Here is a 12505-nt window from a genome sequence, read left to right as displayed (position 1 = left end):
TCCTAACCAGCGGAATAGCTTGCTTTTGGGCCCTTAATAGTGTCCCTATTGCTATGATGTTGCTATGTGATTTTGAGGGTAGCTCTAAAATACTTAGCTGAGCTTTCTAGAACTTTTTTGGGCACAGATTATGGATTCAGTTCTTCTGCCCAACCAGTTTTCCTATTCCCTTCTTTGCAGGCCTCATAGGGCAGGGGACAGCATCACTCCTGGTTCCTGGAGGTCTCCAAAGTTCTACCAGGCTGAGCTTTGCCTTTTGTTTCCCCTGCTCACCTATATTTTGCAGCTGGGCAGGAAGGATATAGTGACTCACACATCACACACAAGTGCTTCTCTGGCCAGAGCCACTGCGCTCTGGGTCTCTGTGCACTCAGTAGAAAACTCCATGTTCATGGGCAGCGATGGAAATGTGAAAGCAGCCAGCTCTGCACTGCTTGGGGATGCATAAATGCTACAATGAGGGTGAATTAGTTCATCTTTGTACTTTGTTGATTTGAGCACTAGGTAGTTATTTTTAAAGGGTTGGTTTTTTTTTTCCTGGGGTGGTGGTGGTTGGAGTGCACCTGGCAAGGTTAGGGTTAAAACTTCCTCTGCACTGACTGCATGGCTTGTGAGAGAGGAGCATAGTTGGGCTCAGCTGAGACCAGTTACTGCTAGGGGCAGTGAAGTGGAACTGAGAGAGGAGGAAGCCAGGGGGTGGATAAATCCAGCCAGTGGGAAGGGTGTGTTGATATTCAGATAATCCCCTGGGGCAGGTTGGGGTAAAAATACAGACCAGAATTGCTGCAGACTCAACAGACAGAGAAGCCACTGCCTCTTGTCTTTTGAGTGTTTGTTTCTGACAGGAGCCTCCGAATTTCATTCTCAGCTACTCTCAGCCTAGCCATTTGGGTTCTGTGACCCTGCAGCAGGGGTCTGATAGGTACAGAGCCCCAAAGGGACAGTTTGCTATTTGTTCCTAATATATGGGCTGTGGGATCATCCTATTTTGGGGCCTATGGGCAAAAGGGCTGTTTAAACCTCTGGCTTTTGTACCTCAGACCTGCCAATTGTCCTGCACTCTAGAAACATAGGAATTACTGCACTGAATCAGCCCTGGGATCCAACTAGTGAAGTCTCCTGTCTTCAGCAGTAGCTTCAGAAGAAGAGCAAGAAACCCCATAGTAGACAATTATGTAGTAACCAGACCCTTGGGGATGTTCCTTCCTTAGCCCCCATCATTTAGTCTTTGGCTTATGGCCTGAAGCACGCAGGTTTAAATCCTTCTTTTTTTCTAGCTAATGTAAATGTGGTTGTTCTCATTAGCCACATACATGTCTAGTCCAAGGCTGTGGAGCTGACTAACCTATGACAGGAATGCTTAAAAGCAACACAGCCAGGTCTTCACAGTAACTTTAATTAACCGGATGAGCTGAGATGGATCTTACAGCTTGCAATGTCAACAAGGGAAGCAGAGTTTTGCTAGCAGTGCCTTTTCACTGCTGTTAGTTTAAAGACTTTAATTTGATACATTTTCATGAAAACAACTTATTTATGAGCTAGGCATAGCGCGAGCTATTTTCTCCATCCGATTAGTTCAGTCCTGGGAATCCCCAGCAAACTCTGTTAGCTCTTCTGATGCACCTCATGCCTGACCTACAGCACCCCACTGTGCACTAAGCACAGAGTTAATCAGAGATCCCAGGACACCTGGCTGTAGAGCGAACTCTATCACTTATTTACCTGCCTTGTCTTCCGGCTCCTCCAGAACATCTTATTGACGTTCTGGCTGCACTTTTCCCCGCACTTGTTTATTTACGCACACCCGATCCGAGGCCCCAGGAAGTCGCGGGACCACCTGGTCAACCTCCTCCTAGCCATGGCCAAGGTGGCCATTAGTAACACCAGGGAGAGGAGGTTGGCAGAGACGGGGGCCTGCAACTGTGGGGCTGTTTTTCGTTCCTTTATCCGTTCATATACCCGGGCAGAGTTCCTCTGGGCAGTGTCTTCCGGCTCTCTCGATGCCTTAGAGAGGAGCAATGGGTGCTGTCCGGGGCTCTCTGCTCAGTGTCCCCTTCTGGTTCCCTAGTTTTGGCCCTTTGACCCCTATGCCTGTTCCTGTTATTGCATTTGTTGTCCCCCGAACTCGGTTGGGTTCTGGGTTTAGTAGCCCCTCCTTAGGCTGGGGGAGGGGCTTTTAGCAGTGTCCCGGTGCTCAAAAGGACTACAGCTGCCTCTTTGCTTGTCTTTCCTCTGTGCACAACTACACTCACTAGTCCTGGGCCCTACACAGTTCTGTTAACGCAGCTTGTTCATGACCAGGTGTGTTTCACAGCCAACACCTATATCATGGAGATCAACTGCACTCTTGTTATTGTAGGGCTGTAATATATAGTAGACAGATCTTTATTAACTTTTGATTTCTGTGTGTTTGGGAGGGAAATAGAAAGAGGGGTTTCAAAGTCAACATTGTATCCTTTTTTATTTATAGTGCAGAGGGTGAGGGTCCAGGCAGTTAGCACAAGAAACCTGATCACAGCTGTAAATGCTCTCTGTCTCCAATCCTGCAGTGCCAGAGGCTGCCTGTTGCAGGTTTCAGCCATTCACACCCTAAGGGTTGGCCTGGCTTCACAGAGAACATTTTCCACTTTTCAAGCTGTATTAGATCCCTTTCCTAAGGTTCCCAACAATCACAGCCTGGCTTCAGAAGAGCAAAAAGCCACGGGGTGGGGGAGGGGGGAGAGGTGAGGGGATGATTTTAAAGAAAGAACAAAAGACAAACAGGAAATCTAACAAGGTTAACATTCTGCTGCTGTTCTACTAAGGAGACTGTGACAGGGCAGGTGGAGAGGAGCCTGGAGCGGCTGTAACTGCAGTGAGAGAAATATCAAACCACACCAGGAACAAAGACTAGAGAAAAGAACTTGGGGAAAGGCTTCACATCAGCAAGTCTGTTAGTGGGTGAGATTAAAGAGCACCTGCCACATCCCCAAAAGGTTGTATTAAAAATCTGGGAGGAGCTGCTATTAGTGAAAAGAGCTAATGAAGACAGATGGCTATGGGGGAAATCCAGACACTTGCTACTCCGATGTTCAGTCCCAAAATACACACACACGTAGCTAATTATAAAATTATTCATTGGAGTGAAATATGCACTTGTCACAGATAACAGGTTTCTTTTCAGGTGGCTACTTAGAGTTAATTAGGAAGATAAGATTGGTGGAACACAGGGAAAGTTAGGGGCTTTAGTTAATACAGACAAACGTAACTGAAAAGAGAAAAATCAATATACATAAATATAAGAATTAAATAAGTACAGTAAAGTGGTTTCTTGTATTGTTCATACTTACAATCTTATGTTGTGGAGACCATTAGAAACAAAGATGGAAGGAAAAGTAAGTGTAGCACATTAAAGAGGTGGTCCTGGTTCAGTTTACGTTGTCTCGGGGAACCACTGTACCCAAAAATTAGAGAACTAGACTGGATCTTTTAAACCCCTTCTTTATGTAACTATTTGAATACACAACCATTTTTAATCATCTTCTGTCACCATAACAAGATTAATACCTACCCATAATCTATATGTGGCATTCTGGATATCCCTAAGCTTCTAATCATTAATATTAATAACTTGCATCAGTCATTTCTTAACTCTTATACATTGTTTTGGTCTAACCACATAGTTATTGCCTAGTTACCATATTGCAAAAAGCCTCCAAGCCCCTTCTAACTTGAGCAACTTGTGGTCATTTGTGTACTTGCACAGAAGGAGAAGGCATACATTGTGACCTGGGTTATAAATCCTTCAGGCCGATGTCATTTTAACTAAAAAAAATTCCAGCCTTAGTATGACTACCACCAAACCTCTCACACTAGGCCTCAGGCCAATAAAACAGGCTTACTAACCCAATTATTTATAATCTCCTATTGCCCATTACAGCTTCAATAACTTCCATTATTACCTCGGTAAGCATGATTAGCCGATAAATTATATTGTACGCAAAACTTATAGACCTTCATGATCAGGTCATGGGGTCAGTGCGCGCACGCACACACACACTCACTCACTCTCTCTGCCAATGAACCTCATTGCTGACCTGTGGTATCCCTGGGCTCCCCATGCACAGTCCTACTGATGCACTTCAATCCCAACCTGGAGAACCCCCTTTGATTCCAGTCCTGGACCCCTCACATAGCTGTGCATGCCCCCACAGCCCCAACCTGCCACAGCGTCTGCTGTTCCAGTGCTGAGCCTCTCTCTGCAGCAAAGACTGCGACTCGCGCTAGGTGGACATAATGGTATGTGTTGAATGCATGCACGTTCCGAAGAGTCTGGTATGAAAACCTATCACAGTCATTCCCATGTATAATATAAAGCATATTGGAATCTGGGCCTGCAGAGGAGAAAAGCTAGTGCACTAGCCAAGATCCTCCTGTCTCTTTATGATGCATATTACACAATTCGCCAAGTTTTGTCTGATGCTCTTGAAGCATGAACTTAGAACAATGGGCCAGATGTGCCAGTGTCTAAAGGCATTTTACCCATTACCTCATAACGTAAAGTGCCATAATGTGTCCAGAAAGGTCATGCCTTAAAGGTACGCCACCAGCTGTGTGCAAATTTTGCCTGGCATCATTAGCACTACAGCTGGCTTCTCCTACAGTCTGTGCCTTGGCTTTTCTAAGTGTGAAGAGGGGAGCATGTCATGAGGAGAAGCAGCAGTAAATCCTTTAGCAATCCTGAATTCTCCGCTATTCACTCAGTTTAAGGACGGCAGGGCACAGAGAGAGAGAGAGAAATAGAAGAAGGAATTAAGGACACAGACAGCATATCTGACATTCCACACAGATGCTCACATATGCATCTGGGTTTGGATGCTCCAGTTTAAGTACAGTTCAGATGAGCCTGCATCACTGAATAGCCTAAGCTCTGGTGACATTGCATATTAAGTAAACAGGGGCTGAAGAGCACCCAAGGTCAGAGGCTGGAAATGTGCAGAATATAATCTGAAAAGGCAAGTGTCTGTCAGTCATTCAGGTGTTAGCAAAAGTTAATGAGAATCTCAGTGTCTGATCTTTTGCACTCAATTCCCTTTCCTATCCCTCTGTAAGAGGCTAATATCCATTCTGCTGCAGTGCTGTTAATTCTGGGTGGCGCTCCCGCCTTCAGCTTTAATGCCAAAGGAAATCGCTGCATAACATTTTTGCTGCACTTGGGGAAGGTGCTAGACAGGGTTAAGTGGGTGGGATTATTCTGCTCTATGGCCCAGCTCAATGGGGATAGTACAAAGGCAAAATCATCCAAAAAAGTCTCCCTCACACCTCCAAAAAATCATATCTACTCTTGGTTTGTAAGCAAAACTTGGCTGTAACTCTTGGAACGGTTCATCCAGCATTTGCCTCTACCCTGGTTGTTCCAAAATCCTGGTGGGGGAGAAAGAAGGGACTCTTTCCTGGGTATTAGAATGTCTCGTTTCTCTCCCGAATTCTTGCTCAAAGGGGAAGCAGCAGGACAAGGAAAGATACATCACTAAGCTTGCATGTTGCTTATTTTTAACTAAAACAAACTTTCCAATCATGGCACACATGGGTTTTCATTGCTCAGCATTTGTTATTGTTTTGTCAGCCTTGAAATGGGACCTGCAGGCACTTTGACAAATGGTTCGAAAGCGTGTCAGGTTTCACTGTCGCATCTATCACCTGCTGTTGAAAACCTCTCCCAGCGAGCTGAAAATCCCTGCAGGTATCCTACCCCTCCTGCGCCGACAGTACACAGCAGTGGGGGGCTATTTTCTCTCCGCATTTGGTCTCCACACTGTCCCAAAAAGCCAACATCCGCCTGAAACCAATGGACGTTAAAGAACAGCTCTAAAGGGTTTGACTGAATAAGATAAGAGCCTGTGTCATCTGCCAGAGAAGTGGAATTAGGGAATGGAAAGGCATGGGCACAGAACATCTGAAAAAAACCCAACAGACACAAAATAACCTAAAAGCCCAGAGCTGGAATGTTGTCTTGCTGTGAACTGTATGCAAATACACTAAGCAGATGAGATGTGCAACATTAAACTTGGCAGGCCTGTTCCTTCTGAAATGTAAATCTAAACAAGAGCCTGTGTAGCGCTCACACAGTAGCAGCAAACATTTCCTAGTACAAGACAGCCGTTCTGTACACAATCCAGCACAGATTTGCTACTGGTTAAGACCGCAGGTGACATTTGTAGCTTTGATCAAGTCTGAGGAGACAGAAACACATAGGAGCTACTTACGCCCTATTACAGCAGCCCCTTCCAATCTGCAGTGTTAATAATTATCAACCATCAAACCCCCTAGTCAGTGTTTGCTGCATGGATTATTGCATGGCAGCAAAAGAGTTAAGGGGAGATGCCACCTATGCAGGGAGTGGAAAGACAAGTGAGGATTTCACGAGATGTGAATTAATTTATATATGCAAATTAAGAAGGAAGCCAAGTATCATAATGACCTAACTTATGTTCATCATTGCAATAGAAAATGCTTGTTTATAAGAACCCCTAGGCCAAATTCACCTCTGAAATCAATGTGGTACCTACCAGAGGCCCTAAAGACACACTGTCTGGAGATGCTCCACGGTGTTGGGTGGGATCACCTCCCTCACTGCCTCCATATCAACAGATAGAGGTCATCTCCCCCATCCATTTGACAAGGACATCAGCCATCTCTGCCGCACTATTCCCCCAAGCCCCGCCCTTTGGGACCTTGCAGAGGATGGCCTAATGTCCACATGGGGAGGATGTGTACGGAGTAGGAAGGGGAAGCAGGGGGCAGCCCCAAGATGGGGCTGGGAGGAATGCACTCAGGCCGCATAGAGAGTTCCAGAAAATGGCAAGATAGCCTGAGCCTGTATTATTGTTTTCACAATGTTCCCTCCACCCAGGGTGCTAGGGCAGCCACTGACAACAGGCATCCCCGATGGGGTCCTTGGGAATGCAGGGAGTCACAGCCAGTGTGGCTGCAGAGGCCCTCTGTGAATATGACCCTGACCTCCCATGTATCTATGAGGATCCGGCAGTGAACTATGGGAGTGGGGGAGGTCCAGTGCCACCTGTCTGACCAAGTAACTGGCAGGAGCTCTGTCCCTGCCACCGCCCTGGTGACCAGGCCCTCACATTGGAAAAGCTGGGGCTGTGGGGGAAGCGGTTCTTCATACTGGCTCTGGTGATGCGCTGTGGCATGAGATGCTCTGGGTAGGGGGAGATGATGGAGTGTATTTGGCATTTTGGGGATTTTAATTAAACCATAATAATTGTAGTGCAGGGCATTTCCTAGGGACCAGCTGGGTGGAGCTGATGGTGGGACAGAGGGATCTTAGGGAACAGAGCAATTGCTCTGTGTTGAGGGTGTTATTACCACCATAAACTGGAAATGGAAGAGAAAAGCAACACTCAAGCATGTGGGTTTGTTAATGGGTGAGGCAGGGCATTTCCAGAGACTTCGTACCTGGCACCTTAGCCAATCATTGCTTCGGTCGCCACTCTACAGTCCAGTCAGTTTATAATTACATTTTTTTTAAAATGCTTTTTTACTTTAATCCTTACAAGGAGCTGCCTGCAGCAGGCGATTCCAGCCTGAAACCCCAGGTGAAGATGCCTCTTTTGAACGCACATGAATCAGACCTTTTTGAGTCAATATTAATATTTGAATACTTCATCTAAAGCACCCAAAGTAGTGTATGAAAAATAAATGACTCCTCACAACCGTCTAGGAGGCAGGTAGGCAACCTTAGCCCTAGTGCACAGATGGAGAAACTAAGGCATGGAGTAGTTAATTGACTTGCCACAGAGCAGCAGAGGCAGAGCCAGGAATGTTTTGAGAGGTAGTTCCCCAGCCAATCCCATCTACTAGACTCACAAGCTCCCCTTTTTCCTGTGTGTGCACACAGCATCCCTTCACCTTTCTCAAGTGCTCAGATACCATGGGAGAAATGGTTAGGCAGATTAGGTAGGTAAATGGATACATGGCTAATTCTTAATGTACCACTCATTGCTTGCTAGCAGCAGTACTGATGATCTCCCCCAAAGAGTCCTGTCCTGCCATCCTTGACTGGTCGGTGACTGCAGTAAGGTGGGACCTTAAGTATGGAAATATGAAGTGAGGAGAATGTGGGTGGGGAAAGCCACCTGGATCCGGAGAATCCTGGAGTGTGGAAAGGAGAGATCTTGAATACAATTTTGTTATCCATGCTGACAGCCTCTTTGGTGGTATCTGACGTGGATCATTGTAATCATGATTGCTGATTTGGAATAGAAAATTCATATCTCTGGAGTCAATGTGCAGAGAAAATCCTGCCAAAGACATAAGGTGTTTCTACACCATGGCTCCGAGCTTGAATACTCTATCCTTCGAATACTCAGCTTCGAAAGTAAGAAAGAAAAAAAACCTCTCTCCAGGCAATACAGATCATGGCCGATACAACCCCATCTCCCCACACACAGCCCCATTCTGGTGGGTGGAAAAGAGGAACTTTGACATACAGAAAGAAGGGGAGGCACGTGGCTTCATTATCTGCCCGCCCTCATGAAGATGTGAGAGGGATCTTGGTTGGCCCTGGATGAAGATTGCTGTTCATTAATATAGGCTGTGGCCTAAACTCCTAACTTCCTGAGACAGGGAATCCTTCAAGGAACCTTGTTCCCTTGTTCACACTTTCCTTGGCAGATATGGGGCAAATTCCAAACTGATGTAAACAACTGCAGCTCCCCAGACTTTGCTGCAGATGTTCACCAGGCCTGAACTGGTCCACAGAGTGGTGGGTTGCCACCACCTTTTCTCCTCATATAGAATAATCTCTGTAAACACAGTCTTATGTTAGTTGTGGAGGTTGAAGCTTTGGCTCTTATGACTCCCTGGGGCATCCTGGTTGTGCTTGGATTTCCCATAGATAAGCCTCTATTAGCATAGTCCAACAATGAGCTGGTGCTTCCTGCTCTGTTATCACTGACAGTATACCTAAGCGTGCCATCCATAGATTCAGAATTATTCTCTATTCCTGCAATCCAGACAACAGGCCAGGTTGCTGTCCTTGCAATAGCATCATCTCATCTTGCTAGTGTAAGAGTTTCTATCAGTGCTAGGAACACAGTGGGGATGGAACATTTGGAGACTCTCAGCATTTCCACTGACCTGCAACAGACAGAGTTTCAATCTCTGGATTGTGTGCACGCCCAGTTAAGGTGGCTCCAGCAGGCCTCTTTAATAGCCAAGCGGAAGGTGTTCCAGATCTGCAGGACCATTCATCAGGAGTTGTGTGCAAACTGCATGAGCTGGCAGCACAAAGGAATCTGCTCTTGGACTGTGATAAGCTGGTTCCAGCAGTCCCCAGCGAGATGGTTTCATGTCCATTATGGCCAGAATATTCAGAAGGGCTCATCACTCACAACTGAGGCCAGATCTTCAAAAGAACTCTGCTGGATTATGGGCGCTGCTGGGTGCTGAGCACTTCTGAACATTTGGCCTCACAAGTCCCAGGGTTCAGACCTCAAGACAGAAGAAGCAGGAAGGGGAGGCTAAGGCTGCAATGGCAAACGGAATCAGTTTGTGAAGTGAAGCAGAAGGAAGAGGCTGTCTGAGCCATCTGCTACTTTAGTTTATGCTTCTGCCTTCCCAATTTCGCAGGGGCCTGACGTCCTGTTATCTATTTTGCCATTGCCCTTTCTCCCACCCATGCCCCAGGCACAGAAGAGTCAATCTTCTGGGAGTCTTGCAGCCCTGCAGTTTTCAGGGGGAGAAGGTTATGCTGATCGTTTAGTTTACCTGCTCCGGGGAGCATGAGACTTTCCCTTTCTTTTATTGTAATGTCATTTGAATTTATTTCTGTTAAGGTGCCCAGAGGCCTTTGCACTTTGGTGCTATTGTGCCTACGTGGCTATATTCTCCTTAAACGAAAACAATGAGATTCAGTATTGAGGTGCATGGCTAGGAGCTGTATTGCACGTGTCTGCACTGGATGGGTATCCTCCCAGCATGCACAGCGTAAGAATTAGTATGGGCTCTCAGGGGGCCATGCCCTTCTTTTGATGTTCCTGGTGAAGAATCCTGAGGGGATCTTTCCCACATGAATACTACTGTCAACTGATTAAAACTTATGCTTCTCATTTGTCAGATACTGTTTTGATGCCATGAGGAAGGATGGTTCAGTGGTTAGGGCACCAGCCTATAATTCCAGAGACCCGAAGTTATTCCACAGCTTTTCTGGATTTTACCTTGGGCAAATCACTTAGCCTCTCTGTCTCTCTGTTCCCAGTACTTTTCTACCTCCCCGGGTTATAGCAAGGATAAATATATTAAAGATTGGGAGAAGCTTAAATACCATGGTAATGAGGGACAGGTAAGTATCATAGATAGATGTAATGTTTTGTTTGGTTCTGTGGCTGTAATCTGTAGGCAGCACCTAGGAAACAGTCAGACATTCAGTCAAGGAATAAAATTTACCAATGTTATGCTCCAACTCTAAAAAGAATTGCACCACACCCAACGCTGAGTATTTCTCCAAGAGCTAAACTGACTGTACAGGTAGTTAAGCCAAATTTATAGTGCCATCTAGGAACTTCCAGTAATGTCCTATCATGTGTTAAATATAATTGGATATTGTAACATTGCTTTCTGTCTATTGGTTACTGAAGCCATTTCCCTTCATCTGCGCTGTTGTTAGTTTCAGGGTCCATGCCCTGCAGCTTTTCCACTGCTGGAGCTGCCCTGTAGACCAAATGGGCACACGTGCCTGTTCTGAACCACTCACCATGCTCTCTGCCCTCGCTTGGGTTTCCCCAGAACGGGGTGCCATCTGCAGAGCCACCCCGCCACGTGCTTAAAATGGAAGACCGACACAATCTAGAAAATAAGTAGCACCTTGTGGGTCAGTTATTCCTTTTTGCCCTTACAAGTAAGAGTTCAAATGCAAGCTTGTTATTACATAGTACATGCTGGCCCTTCCCATCAACGATGTGGCTAAACAGCGTCCGAGAGGAGGTGGGAGAAAGAGGGTGGCAGGGGAGGGGATAAGGGGAACGAGGGAAGTGCTGCCAGAGAGGGCTCAAAACTCAGTAATTATACAAGCTCCCCAAAGACTGCGCTCTCTTGAACTATAGCCGTTACCCAATGATTCGTAAAGACTCTTCAGGGACTCTGAGAGGACCATTCAACCATAATTACCTTGGCTGCCTGCCACCACCGGCCTTCCGTTCTGTGCCAGGGGACCTCAAGGCATCACTCCAATTAAGCGACGAAAGCCAGGGAAGTGCACAGAATACATTGTTCTCAGCGAACCAGCCAGTGATTTCCTGCACTAAGAAAGGGAGGGAAATCAGGTCTTGATCAAGCGCTGGGCTCAGCAGTGCTAGAAGGAAGCCAGGAGGAGGAAAGGGGGGAGGACCTGCTGTTTCATTAACGGGGACTGGGCGTGAGTCGTAAAGAAAAGGAAACCTTTCACTTTGCCCCATTTCGGGCCCATAAAGCAGGTGCTGACAGAATTATATGGCAGTTTGTAGCCAGTAGCCCTTTACTTACTAGGTGGCCTCTCTATAAGCAAAACCCGCTTTGCCACAGCTCTCTTTCTCTCCCAACTGGGGTGGGGGTGCAGGTTAGCAGCTCTCCGTTCAGTGCGGGGGGGCGTTCACACAAGCACACCCACTGTATCTCACTTTATTGGTGTCTTTGCACTTTGCAGGTTAGGGACGTGTGAAGCGGGAGGGGGAGAGTAAAGCGTGCCTCGCTCTGGGGCAGAGGCTTGTTTAGTTTTATCGCACTTCACTGAACTTCACCCTGGCAACTTGTCACCCGCTGGGCTGTTAAAGTTCCCTTGAGAAATGGGGAATCTATTGCAAATTACTGGTTACTGGATGTAAAAGGTAATCATGTGACATATGATAGATCACCTAGAAGTTGCAGTGATAAGTGCTCTAGAAACACCAAAGACTGATAGACAGACGGTGCTATAGTAGAGACACAGTACGGGGACAGCTAGACACACGGTGTTAGAGGCTTTTAGAAATACCCCACAAAGACAGGCAGACAGACATCAGAATGCCTTAGAAATATGATAGACCGCTAAATACACGGGCAGTGCATTCGAAATACAACAGATGGATGGACAGAGATAATAGAGAGTCCAAGGCTCCTGATCACGTCTGTGCTGAGTATATGATTTATGCAATAAGACTGCGGGGTGCTGCTATCCTGGAACATCCTCAGTCACACGTAGGACTGAAGTGACAAAATTGCCAAGAAAGAGAAGGGGTCATCTTGGAAAACAATCAGAAATCAGATCACTATTCAGGCTGTTAGGCAGAAGCAAGGAAGGGCTCCAGGACTGCCAGTCTTATGACAGCACAGAGCATGTCCTGGGGCTCCATGTCCAGCCCTCAGTGACCAGGCCAGCAGGACATAGAAGCACTGTGGGGACCTGCAGCATTCTAGTGACAATGCATAGGATCCAAGTTCTGGTCCAGGCCGATTCCTCGCTGCTCCATTTGAGAGGGGTGTGGGAAAGCTG

This window comes from Terrapene carolina, unplaced genomic scaffold (genome assembly GCF_002925995.2).
Source record: "Terrapene carolina triunguis isolate 2854851 unplaced genomic scaffold, T_m_triunguis-2.0 Scaffold131, whole genome shotgun sequence".
NCBI classification, from domain to species: Eukaryota; Metazoa; Chordata; order Testudines; family Emydidae; genus Terrapene; species Terrapene triunguis.
This window is presented reverse-complemented; position numbering follows the sequence as displayed.